The sequence below is a fragment of the Dipodomys ordii genome, unplaced genomic scaffold (assembly GCF_000151885.1).
Source record: "Dipodomys ordii isolate 6190 unplaced genomic scaffold, Dord_2.0 Scaffold24, whole genome shotgun sequence".
Taxonomy (NCBI): Eukaryota; Metazoa; Chordata; class Mammalia; order Rodentia; family Heteromyidae; genus Dipodomys; species Dipodomys ordii.
This window is the reverse complement of record NW_012267240.1, coordinates 2,540,229-2,553,805: the sequence shown is the minus strand read 5'-3', so window position 1 is coordinate 2,553,805 and position 13,577 is coordinate 2,540,229.

Genomic DNA, 13,577 nt, shown 5'->3' with positions numbered 1-13,577 from the left:
GTGCGTGTGTGTATGTCTGTGTGTGTGTGTGTGTGTGTGTATTTGCCAGTCCTGGGGCTTGAACTCTTGGTCTGGGCACTGTCCCTGAGCTTCTTTTGCTCAAGGCTAGCACTCTACCACTTGAGCTACAGCTCCACTTCTGGCTTTTTCTGTTTATGTGGTACTGAGGAACCAGCCCAACCCAGCCCAACAATATTATCTTTATTTCTTAAAACTTAGAGTAAGCAAAATTCCATTGTGTACATAGACATTTTCTTCATCTATTCATCCACTGAGAAATGTTTTATATATATATATATATATATATATATATATAAATTTGCTCAGCCATAGAAAGAGTGATATTGTACCATTTGTAAAGAAATGGAAAGATTTGGAAATCATATTAGGTAAAGTAAACCCAGAGAAATAAAGTCAGTATGGCTTCCTTCATATATGGTAGCTAGAATGAGCGCATCAATCGACAAGTGAACACATTGGGTGGTATGCAAGTAGTCTCAAATGTATTAATGAAATAGGGTAAATTCAAGAAAGAACTCAGTGTAATTCCTTAGAAAGGCAAAGTCCAAGTTCAGCAAAATAAAACACCAGGAAATGGATACTTACGGTGGGGGGGGGCAGGGGTAAGAGGAAATGAATAGACAAAAGAAGAAGAGAAGAGGAGCATGCAGTCAAGAATTCAACTCATACAGTACAAAATTAAGAAAAGTAAAGGAAATGTTGGGCCAGGTGGGAGGATAGGAATATTGAGAGAGATGATACTGATCAATGCATTGCATTTATAAACTGCTTTGTTAAATGGCAGCTCTTGTACAATTATTTAAAGATGTGGGAAAATACCTCAGATTCGTTTTTCAGATGGCTTTTTTGTCCATGTATTTGAAGAAAACACCTGGCTCCTCCTTCCTGCTTTCTGCTGCCGTCCCTTCTGCCTGTCTCTTCTCTTGGGCGCTAGCTGGGGGCTGCTGGCTGTTCCTGCCTTTACCGCTGTGGAGCTGCATGCTTTTGTGAATCTTAGACCTGGTTCTGGCTTTATTTGTGCCATGGGCAAAACTAATTCCTTCTTTCTGGGAGTTGCGGCATGCTCTGGAATGTTTGGAGGGATGACAGCCATAGGACAGGCGTTGGCCTGGCATATGAGGGTCCCTGTGGCCAAGGCGATGCCGCAGGACAACAGAGAAACACAAGATCCTCTCCTTTTCTTTCAGCCATGTCTGAGCTGGGAGAATTCTAGTCAGAATAAAAACAATCTCGATCCACCCTGTTATCTCTATTTCTCCCAACGACCTCGAGTAACTCCAGGGCCTGGCTATGGCTGGGATACAATAGAGGGCCCAGAGCCTACCACCCCCTGATGTTTCCTCCCTCCTCCACCGCCTGAAGGGTCACCCTGACAGCTCATGCCCAGGTGGCCCTGGTTCCAGGGAGGACTCTGACACTCTACCTTTGGTTTCCTAGCCTTCTGTTTCCACTTCAGGCAGCTCCCACATCTGCATGAAGAGATGAGCGGATGCGGCCTGCAGCCCCCATATCTGCATGAAGAGATGAGCGTATGGAGCCTGCAGCTCCCACATCTGCATGAAGAGATGAGCGTATGGAGCCTGCAGCCCCTACATCTGCATGAAGAGATGAGCGGATGGAGCCTGCAGCTCCCACATCTGCATGAAGAGATGAGCGGATGGGGCCTGCAGCAACATCTGCATGAAGAGATGAGCGGATGTGGCCTGCAGCCCCCACATCTGCATGAAGAGATGAGCAGATGGGGCCTGCAGCTCCCACATCTGCATGAAGAGATGAGCGGATGTGGCCTGAAGCCCCCACATCTGCATGAAGAGGTGAGTAGATGCAGCCTGCTGCCCCCACATTTGCTCACCATGCCTACAGCTGCCAACTCTCTGGGAACTATAATGACTACGGTCTCCTACTGTTCCTTCCTGCTCCCTTCCCCTCCACATACTTGAAGGTCATCCAATTCTCATGGTCCCTCCTGGACTTCCTAGAATATTCTGCAAACACTTACAGGTTAGAATGGGAGGGTCTAATGGCTTTTCTGTCCCACGAGTAAAAACCTGGCCAGGCTTGCCCCTGAGTTTCACTAAGAAGGACACATGGGGACACATTGGCATACAAGGACCCTGCTGCACAGAAATAGCCACTGTCCCAGATCTAAGGGTGGAGGGAATCGGAAGAGCTTTATAAAGGACACAAAGCCACTAGGATGAAGATGCCAGCCAGAAAACAAGGTAAGACTAGGGGAGGAGCCATCCCTATAGGGGACACCAGGCAAGTGCCCACTGGTGACCTGTTAGTAGAGTGAAGATCTGGGGGAGATGCGGGGCCAACTATTGGAGTGCTGAGGTCGGGGGTTATGTGGTACTACCAGCTGCACAGGCCTACAGCCAGCAGTATCACTTCCCAGCACTGGAGTGTGGCCTGTGTGTCACAGTGCCTGGGTGACACCAGGGTACTCCCCCTCCTGCTAAATCTCCCTTTGTAGCTCTCAGAGTTCAGGACATGCTTAGAAGTCTCTGGAGACAGCCTGGAGATGGATCTGTCACTCCAGAAATCACCTTTGACAACACAACTAGATGCAAGCATTTATTGAGCATCTATAGTAGGCAAAGGCAATCTGCAGTCTGTGGCGCCCTGTCAACCTCTCCAGGGGACAGGGATGTCTGTGCCTTACATCTAGACGTTCATGGGGTACTTCTAGGAAGCACAAGGCTTGTGCTGTGTTGCAGCCGAGTCTTTGCAGGGAGTGAAGTCCCAGGAGGAAATCCACATTCTGAATCCGTGAATGCTCCCAGCTTTCCTGCTGCCACCTACCCCTTCTCCCCAGGCACCCACAGCACTGGTGGCTCCTTCCCTGCCCATGGCTCACCTACAAGCTTCATTTCACTGTATGGTCACTGTCTCCCCAGCTTTCCTTGGGTAGACAGGAAGCCACAGTATCTGCATTCTAGCTTCCATGTTTCCAGGAGTCATTCCCTCCCATTTCCCAAAACTCAGGAAAGAGTGTCTTGCAACTCACTACTTTACAAAGTAACAGTATAAGGTAAGTAGAAACAATTCATATCTGGCATAAAACATCAGTAAGTTATTTAAAAAGTTAAGCACAGATTGGGAAAGGATCTTTACCAGCTATACATCAATAAATGCTTAATATCCTGAACATACAAGGATCTTAAGAAGCCAAACCCCTCAAAAACTAGTAACCCAAGCAATAAGCCAGGTGCTGGTGAGTCATGCCTGTAATCCCAGCTTCTCAGGAGGCTGAGATCTGAGGCTCCAAGTTCAAAGCCAGCCCAAGCAGCAGTCCTTAAGATTCTTATCTCCAATTAACCACCAGAAAACCAGAAGTGTTGCTATGGCTCAAAGTGTAGAACACTAGCCTTGAGCAAAAGAGCTCAGAAACAGCACCTAGGCCCTGAATTCATGCTCCACAACTGACTAAATAAAGAAAAATAATAATAAATGGGTAAAGGAACTCAATAGGCTCAATAGAAGAGAAGGAGGAGGAGGAAGAAAGGAGGAGGAGGAAAAAGAGGAGGAAAAGGGGAGGAGGAAAAAGAGGAGGAAGAGGAGGAGGAGGAGATGGTGGCCCATGGAACATGTGAGGAAATGCTCAACATCCCTGGTTATAAAGGAAATGCAAATCAAAACATTGACATTCCATCTTATTCTGGTTAAATCGGCCAGCGTGGAGAATTTGAACCATAACAAATTCTGGTGGGGATGCAGAAGAGAGGAGCATGGAGGGGAAGGAACTCTTATTATACTTTTGGTGGGAATGTAAACTAGCACAACTGCTCTGTAAGGAGGCTTCCTCAAGAAACTAAACATGGAAGTGGTGCTGTGGTTCAAAGTAGTGCAGTGCTAGCCTTGAACAAAAGAGCTCAGGGATAGCACCCAGGCCCTGAGTTCAAGCCCCAGGACTGGCAAAACAAAAAAAAAAACTAAGCATGGAACTGACCCAACTGTACCACTTTTGGGCATCTACCCAGAGCATTACAAGTCTGGGTACCATAAAGACACTTGCACACCCATGTTCACTGCTGCACTATTCACAATAGCTAAGTCATGGAAACAGCCCAGATGCTCTAAAATAGATGAGTGGATCAAAAAATATATACAATATATTCACTCATTAGGAAGAATAATATGTCATTTTCTGGGAAATGGATGAAACTAGAAATAATTATATTAAGTGAAATGTCAGGCTCAAGGAGACAAACAGCACACTTTCTCTCATACATGTATGCTAGATCTAAAATAGAAACATAAACAATGCTCTACGCATACACACACAAGCTGACTAAAGAGGAGTAGACTTAGGGGAAGAATCCAAAGGTATAACTTCTCTGAATAATTAATGTACTGTTTACCAGAAAAAAAAATACCAGGAAGTGGAAGCAGGTCTTGGAAGAAGAGCAAGTGGGGGAGGGTGGGCAAATGTAGACATTGAATTCAATGTCCTCACGTAAAGAATGAACTATGTAACTTGAGGGTAGAGATGGAAGAGGAAAACGGGAAGAATGATTGGAAGGGAAGACACTGATCAAGAAGCATTGCAGTCATAATCCGACTTACAGAATTGTAACCCCAGTGTACAACTACTTAATCATAATAATTTTAAAAAGAAAATACAGTTAAGCATATATGAACAATAACAGACACACATCAGCCTCAATTCCTATGGGTACACAACTGTGTTGTGGGCTTATTGCCAACTTGTGGCCTCCTGAGCCTCAGGCAGAGGCCCTGGTCTGTCCAGGCATGTCCCTGTGTCACCAGGCATTGTCATCTTCCCACCTGTGTGCCCTGAACTGGTACAGACTAGTCTGGGTCAGTCTCATTTCCTCCCAGCACTCAGCTCAGCCTCTCCCTGCCCCCCTCACCTGGTCTTGGGGACAGACTGGCGTCAGAGGCTGTTCAGAACTTTGTTGTCCCAGCTCAAAGTTCAGCTGTTGCAGTACAGGATCTTCCGTAAACCCATGGCATTGTCTAAGCTGGACGGCACGCTAGTGGGGCCTGTGGCCTGCAGGAAAAAAAAGGCCTGTGCGCCCCATGTGTGCATTTCCAGGAGTCTCTTAGGACCATCCACCCCTAGAGGATGCCACTGGGACCCTGTCAGTCTCAGGAAGCATGGTCCCATGCAGTCGGGAGTCATTCCCTCTTATTTCCAAAGCACAGGAAGGAACTGGTTTGTAAAATAACCATCTACCATGGCAAGGGACTAGGAACTACCTATAAATCCTCGCAACCCTAGAAAAGGCTCCACTTCATGTCACTAAGAAGCTATGCGTCCTCTGACCACAGGTAAGCAGGGAGGGCCTTCCATTTCTCAGGCCAAACTCTGCAGGCTGAGCAGGTGGAGGTGAGTGCTGCCTTCCCATAATCCAGGCTCCATGGCACCTTCTAGAAGCTGCACTATAGCATAGCCCAACAGAGGCTACAGGAAGCAACAGGTCTGGTAGAGCAACTTGTTTAATCTCTCATTTCTGTGCCTCAGTTCACTCAGAAAAACATATCAAGCAGATCCATGAGACCATTCACAGGGGAAGTGCCTGCACAGTGTGTGAGGAAAACCATCAACCAGTGAACACAGCACACTTCCTGGAGAGGAGACAGCCCGTGGGCGCCTCCAGGTCTCTGACAAGAATCCAGGCTCCCTGATAAGCGTTTTGTTGACAAAGATTGGTCTTACACTCAGCTGCCAAAATTAGAAGCTATGCTTTGTTCTCTGTCACAATAACCCTGGTGCTTAATCACCAACCACACAGCAGGGGAAAGTATCCTCCAAGTGTGGAGGTCACTGAACAAGGAAGGAACACTCATTCCCAAAACCCTTCTGTCCAGAGACTGTTTTCCAGACTTGAGTGGAAGATCTGCTGTCAAGAGAGGAAGTGACCCCAGGGAAAGAGGAGCAAGCTTGGCCTAGGAAGTCACTCCAAGGGGATGGACAGAAAAATAGAGGGAAGGGGGAGACAGGGGGGCAGAATCAGACAGAAGAAGGGAGATAGAGACAAACAGCTGTAGGGAGATGGAGAGAGACAGAGCTGTAAGGAGAAGAATGGAAAGAGAGGACTGGTGGTGGGCAGAGTGTCAGGGAGACAGGTCACGCTCCTGGGCTCCATAGAGAAAAACTCTCACCACTGGGCTCAGTCAGTAACAGCAGTAGATCCTGTAGGGTCCTGCTGTTTGTGGACTGGATCCTGTAGGGTCCTGCTGTTTGTAGACTAGATCCTGAAGGGCCCTGCTGTTTGTGGACTGGACAGGCAGCCCCAGAAACCCATAAACGATCCACATAACTTCTGTAGGTGGAAATTTCTGCCTTTGGACTCCTGCTGCTCAGGACTGTCTCTCAGCAGGGAAGTGAGTGGTGGCTGTCCTCAGAGGAGCGGCTGATGCCCGCCCCCTGCTGGCTACCCACAGGAGATGAGCCACCCTGCTGACCGTGCTGGCCACCATGCACGCTGTGCGGCCCATGCTGGAGGCCGCGCTTGGGGAGTGCAGTGCTGGAACACACAGTCCTGGAGGTGTGAGAGGAAGGAAGAAGGGAGAATCAGCCTGAAGTGGCAGGCAGAGTGGTTTACACGGCTTAAACTCAAAATGCAAAGAAGCAAGAGATCCTTGACTACTGTGAGAACCAGAGGAAATGTTACATGAACACACAGAAATTGTTAACAACGTAACATTCGCAACTCATCAAGTGTCAGGCACTGTTGGAAGGCACTTTGCTAATTCACTGGCTCTCCGCAGCAAGCCTAGGGTCTATTGTTCCTCAGCTAGGGAAAATGTGGCACAGAGATGCAAAGTAGCAGAGGTAGATAGTGGTGAGCGAAGGCGTGCATGCAGGAGACAGATTACATCATGTAGCCTCTGCCTGGGTGATGTGCAATATGACGTTGTCCCAGGAGCTAGGGGTGCCTGGTTGTCTGGGGCCTTCTTTATCCCTCCTCCTTGGGAACCAAAACAAAGAGTGTGAAGTCCAGCTGTTAAGACTGTTATGTCCACGGAGGTGAAGAGGAAACCCAGACCTCTGGGGTGGAGTTTCTGCAGCCCGCACCTGGAGCAGGCGCCCTGTCCAAGCCATGCACAGACATGGTGCATCCAGGAACTGACCGTGTGGGACATTTCACTGTAACTCACTTGTCTGGGTTTTAACGGGAACTTGGCTTTCCATGAAGGACAAGGGATGGTGGCAGAGTGTCAGACACTTAAATCTTACTCCAGTCAGCAGAGGAGGCATTTCTCCTCCTGCTCTCTCTGGCGAGGGTCTCTGTGCTGCCCGGCCGCCTGAGGCCAGGGAGCTCAGGGCAGAGATCAGTCAGAGGCCCCATGTCCAGGCGCTGGCACGCTTTGGGAGGCCCCAGGTTGCCAGGGCCAGGTCCCCAGCCAGCTGGAAGGAGACACAGCTGTCCTGGAGCAGACTGAACAGGGTCCAGGGGATGAGTTAGGACCTTGAAACTGAAAATGCCCTGGGGACTGCAGCCACAGAGGACCAAGCTTCTGCCTCCAGAGAACCAAGCTGATCGTTGGGCAGAGCCAGTGCTGGGCAGGGCTGAGCTAAGGCCGGGGACAGGCAGGGACACGGTGTGCCAGGCACCTTCCACTAACAAAGCACAGGGGCCGAGGAAGAACAAGGCAGCCTTGTCCCTGACACACTGAGCCCCATTGTTTCACCTGGCACAACAGAATTTACTCTATTGGAATCTCCTTGTCACCACCACTGTCAAGTCAAGTTTCTCCGGACGTGGAGCCCCAAGCATTCTGTGGGGCCCCGAATTTCCTGCAGAGCCCCGCGTGCTCTGTGGCTCTGCTGGAAGAATCCTAGAGCTGCAGCAGAATCTCAGCTACTCACAGCACAGCAAAGCAGGTGGCCACAACCTCCACCCACCCCCTTAAGGGAGACACTTTCCACTCCTCTGAGTAGCGTAGGAAGAGGTCCCAAGACCAGCCAGCAGGCGGGCAGTTGGTGTATGGACACCGGTCTAGGGCAGATGACAGCAGGCCCCTCCCTCCTGTTAATGCAGGAGCTCATTGGATTTCAGCGGTGATCCCCGGCCGGGCACTCTCCACTGCTTCCCAGACACTACTAGCCGCTGCTCAGAAAATACACCAACTTAGGGCGTCGGTGGCTCACGCCTGTAATCCTAGTTACTCAGGAGGCTGAGATCTGAGAATCGCGGTTCAAAGCCAGCCCGGGCAGGAAAGACCGTGAGACTCCTATCTCCAATAAACCACTAGAAAACCGGAAGTGGCGCTGTAGCTCAAGTGGTAGAGCGCTCGCATTGAGCTGAAGAGCTGAGGGACAGCGCCCAGGCCCAGAGTTCAAGCCCCACAACCGACAAAAAAAAAAAAGAAAGAAAGGAAGAAAGGAAGGAAGAAAGAAAGGAAGAAAGAAAGAAAGAAAGAAAACACACCAACTTAAATAGCAGCCCAAATGGAAATAGAGACATGGGAAAAGACAAGTGGAAAAACAGCTCAAGAGGCCTTATTCTATTGCTAGACTCCAAAGTCAATACCTGCCACTCCAAGCAGAATAAATGCTAAATAACTTTAAGACACAAATTCTTCTTCAAACAAATTCTACCACCACTTGAAACCTGCTGGACAAGAGGAATTGTCCAGTTACCCAGGGCTCTGAGTACCCATTATTTTTCTCTCTGTCATCACATGTCAGACCAAACACTTGAAGTCTGTCCTTTGTAAAAACAGAAAAGGAAGAGGAGGAGGAAGAAGAGCAGGAGAAGGAGCAGCAACAGCCCCATCATACAAGAAAAGCTTAATTTTATTTAGGAACACCAAAGTAGCTGGCTCTCCATATGGTAGCTACAGTCAAAGGCACAGAAACACAAAACAGATAAACCTGGAATCAGCCGGGAAATGAAACCAGACTGGCTAGAAGCTCAGAAGCCTGGAAGGAAGCAGTGTGAAGTAAAAGGAAGCTCGAAGGTGATTTCTGCTCTCATCAGAACTGCATTACTCCACAGCGGATGTCCAGGTGAGCATGCAGGTGTCAGATGCTGTCCAGTAAGTATTTAACATTCTCCCACTCTGAGCCTGGCATTGTTTGAATCAAGAATTTACCTTTGTATTATCTTGGCTTTCCAAGACACAGATCACCCTTAACATGTGCATGACTCTTACTTTTCATTTCTGAGATATAAAAGATTCTATCCTGAGCAGGAAGGCCATGGACACACCATGACCCACACACCCAGCAGGACCAGCAGCTCAGTGCTACAACAAAATTGCTCAACCAGAACCATGAACTCAACAATGCTATCCTCCAGGAGCACAGCAGAGACCCAAACAAATCCTGCTTAGTCAGAGCACAGTGTTGAGGACAGTGAAAAGAATTGTGTGTGGGAATGGTGACCTCCTAAGAGAAACAGGAGAGATGGGGACAAGACACAGCCCCAGAAGCAGATGGTTTGCTCCTTTGGAACGTGTGATGGAACCCAAGGAGCACAGGCCCGGAGCCATTTGGAGATCTGATCATAAGAGGCCACGCTTCACCTGGACTGTCCAACGGCATCACGCACAGCCTCTGTCTGTGTTCCTACACGTTACCAAGAGACAGTGTAAACCCCGTGCTCCATTGGTGCCCTTTCTTCTAGACAGCACAGAGGCTGAACGCCAACAAAGTGCTCCTTTTCCTCCTGAGTTTGCATTTCAGAAACAGCTAGCACTTCCCATGGAAAGCCCTCCCTCTGTCTGAAAGACAGAAGCTGGCTGGGAAGTAGAGCTGAGCCACCCTATCACCCTCTGCCAGGAAGAGCTGCTATTTCTTTGGCAGTCATGAGAAGTTGGGAGTATCTGCTCAGACGCCATCTTCAATGTGGTTGTGTCAATACCTAAGACCCCCAGTCAGATGGCCTGGTCTCATGGTAAGTGTTAGGTTTACCCAAGAAAATGGCCCCTTTGTTTTCTCTCCATGCAAAATTGCATGTTCCTCTTCCTAGCAGTCCCTGTCCAGCACCTGTAACCACCAGGTAACTGGTCAGTGGCACCTATACGTCAGTGAGGCCACCTCCTTAAACACTCTGGCCCCTCCTCCTTCTCAGCTTTCACCATATAATCTCTCCAACATCAGTCTGAGCTGCTCCCAGAAGCCACTGGGGGGGGGGAAGGCAGGGGTGCTGGAAACCTCAAGAAGTAAGGCCTAGCTGGGGAGGTACCTCACCAGAGGCTGGCCTTGGACTTGTCTTGTTCCTGGCTCTCCTTCCCACTTCCCTTCCTCCTCCTCCTCTTCCCCCTCTCCCCCCCTCCTTCCCTTCCTCATCCTTCTTCACCTCCACCCTCCTACCCCCCAGCCTACTTTCTGCCTGCCATGAGAACCACAGTGGATCCTCTACCTCCTGCTCCTACTACCGTGATGTTCTGCCCAAGCACACAGCTCACGCTGACCCCAGAACATGACAGATGTGCATTCACCAAGGACACACCCCTGCACACTCACAGCAAGGTCAAACACAGGAAACAGCACAAAGAGCCATTAACACGTCCAGGCAGACCGCCTTGGGAATTAAAGAACTGATTACCCTGGGAAGGTCTGCAGGTTTATCTGCTGGGCAAGGTGCTTACATTTCACTAGATCTCTTCTCTTCCTGCCGTTTAAAAGAGCAAATAAGCACATTAAAATGTACAAGCTCACCAACAGAGAGAGGGGGCAGGGAGAGGGAGAGAGGGAGAGGGAGGGAGGGGAAGCAGGGGGAAGAGAGGGGAGGGAAGGAGGGATGGAGGGAAGGAGAGAAGGAAGGAAAGGAAGGAAGAAAGGAAGGAAGGAAGGAAGGAAGGAAGGAAGGAAGGAAGGAAGGAAGGAAGGAAGGAAGGAAAGAAAGAAAGAAGGAAGGAAAAAGAAAGAAAGAAAGAAAGAAAGGAAGGAAGGAAGGAAGGAAGGAAGATACAATACTGATTTGAATCCAGCTCAGGTAGAACATAGTAATAGAAAAAAACGTTTTATCAAATTGTGGCAATGCAGATATTTAAATTTTCCTCTTTCTGTATATGTATATTTAAAAATGAATATCTGTCAATGCTGGAGTAAGAAGAGCAACAGAGTTCACTGTATTTAATGACATGAAGAAGTCAGCTGAGAGCTGAACGAAGCCAGGCCAACTGGGAAGGAAGGCTGCCTGGCACAGCTTCTCATCTGCCCCTTGGATCTGCTCTATCCTCCTCCTGAGTGCCCTGCTCCAGCTCCTCCAGCCCTGAAATTCTCCTTGGGGGAAACAGGCCAGGAGGAAGAGCTCTGATGTCCTTGTAGATGGCTGGAATGAGAACCTGCTCTGTCAGGGACCCAGTGCCAGCACCATTGCTCCACTATACAGTGCTCTCAAGACTCCTGCTCCAACTCCCGCAAAATTAGGATAATGGTAATATTTATGATTATATTGTAGGGCTGATGTAATTATTGAAAGAGGGCTTAGGAAAGTGATAGATAGATAGATAGATAGATAGATAGATAGATAGATAGATAGATAGGCAGGTTACAGATAGAGTATTTAGAATGCCTGTCTCACTATAAATATTATATAAGTGAATATGATGGTGGTCATGGTAGTGGTAAGTAGAGGTGATGGTGTAGTGATAGTAGATGGGTGGTGGTTATGGTAGTGGAGGAAGTGGTGGAGGTGATGGGTGTAGTGGTGGTAGATGGGTGGTGGTCATGGTAGTGGAGAAGGTGATGGAGGTGATGGTATAGTGGTGGTAGATGGGGGGGTGGTTATGGTAGTAGTGGAGGAGGTGGTGGAGGTGATGGTTTAGTGGTAGTAGATGAGTGGTGGTCATGGTAGGGGTGGAGGTGGTAGTGGAGGTGATGGTGTAGTGGTGGTAGATGGGTGGTGGTCATGGTAGGGGTGGAGGTGGTAGTAGTAAGATGTGACAATGGTTCTGGGTGACTAAGATAAATGCCGCTTATTATTCTAAAGCATAGAGATGTGATCTAGGCCCGCCCAAAATACAAGGATAGTAAGTGAGTTTTAGGACTTCCCTTTGCCACATACACCTTTGATTTTGTCACTTTACCCAGCTTACAGCTGAACATCACAGAGAAGACTGATGTTCATAGCCAATTCTGTACCCAACTCTTGTTACTCACCATCTAAAACTGGGTGGTGGGAAGGCACCAACTGCTCTGGAGTTTTTCTGGGTTTTGCTTCCTGTTTCTAATTTCAGATCTGGTCCTTTTAATACTTCTTGCTTTTAATTTTTCTGTTTCCTCATCTATCTAAACTGCTTCATAGAACAATTTCAAACCCCCAGTAGTTGGAGTCCCAAAAGAAGTAAAAGGAAATAAAGAAAAATGATCTAAGGCCTAATGCTCAGGAATTTTCAAAGCTTATTTTTTTTAAAAAGCCACAAGTGGAGCTGGGAAGGTGGCTCAGTGGTAAGGTGCTTGCCTTGTATGCATGAGGCCCTGGGTTCAATTCCTCAGCACCACATAAGCAGAAAAAAGCCAGAAGTGGAGCTGTGGCTCAAGTGGTAAAGCGCTAGCCATGAGCTGAAGAGCTGAGAGACAGCATCCAGGCCCAGAGTTCAGGCCCCACAACTGACAAAAAAAACAAATCAGAAGTTCAGAGCAGGATGGACATGAGAATCACCTATCTGAGTGTGGTCAGACTGCTGAAAACGCAAAGATACCGTAAGGAAACCCAATCAGAAAGAACAAGCCTAATACAAGACTGGCTTCTACACAGAAGCATTGGGAGCCAGCCAGAAGCAAAGTGACATCTTCACAGCACTAGAAGGAAAACCTGCTGACCTAGAATTACAGGTTAAGAAAAGCCATCGTTCAAAATGAAAGCAACATAAATTTTTTTAAGCTTGCGAAAGCCGAGAAACGTATTGCAGGCATTCCTTCTCTACAGAAACATGCAATCGAGTTCTTCAGGGAGAAGGGAAATGCTGCCAAATGGAAGAAGAAAAGTACCAGATATGGGAAGTATGTGGGTAAATATTTTCACATCTGGTGCCCTCCGATGTTCTTAGCAATCTAAAGCAGGGATACATCCTGCCTGCTATCTGCCTTTGTACACAGAAAGCTTTATTTATGTGTTGCTTTCACTGCTTTGTACTCCTGACAGGCTTGAACAGTGCAACAGAGGTTCTGTGGTCTCCAAAACCTGGACTGGATATCATCTGGATAATCTAGAGATTGTGCCCCCTCTGTTCTAAAGCAGAGACCTGCCTTATGTGTTTACAACACAGCAGATACAGATTGTGTGGGCAGAACAGCACAAGGGATGGGAGGCAGGAATGAATACTGCATGAAGTATAGTTATACCTGAAGATTGGCAGTGACAGGTCAAAGAGGTACATTATAGACCATAGAGAAACCTCTAACAATAACAACAGAGTAAAGAGACATATCCAGTGAACCAAGACAAGAACTAAAATGCAACTCTATAAGTGCTCAAGCCAAGAGAAAAAAAGACAAAAGACAGCAGAAACTAGAGGGGAAATGTAAGATCTTACACTGACTCTTGCTGTATCACCAATCATGGTGAACACATGGTCTAAATGTTATGAAGAACCAGTGAAATTGTCAGGCTAGTCTTGAGGGGTGG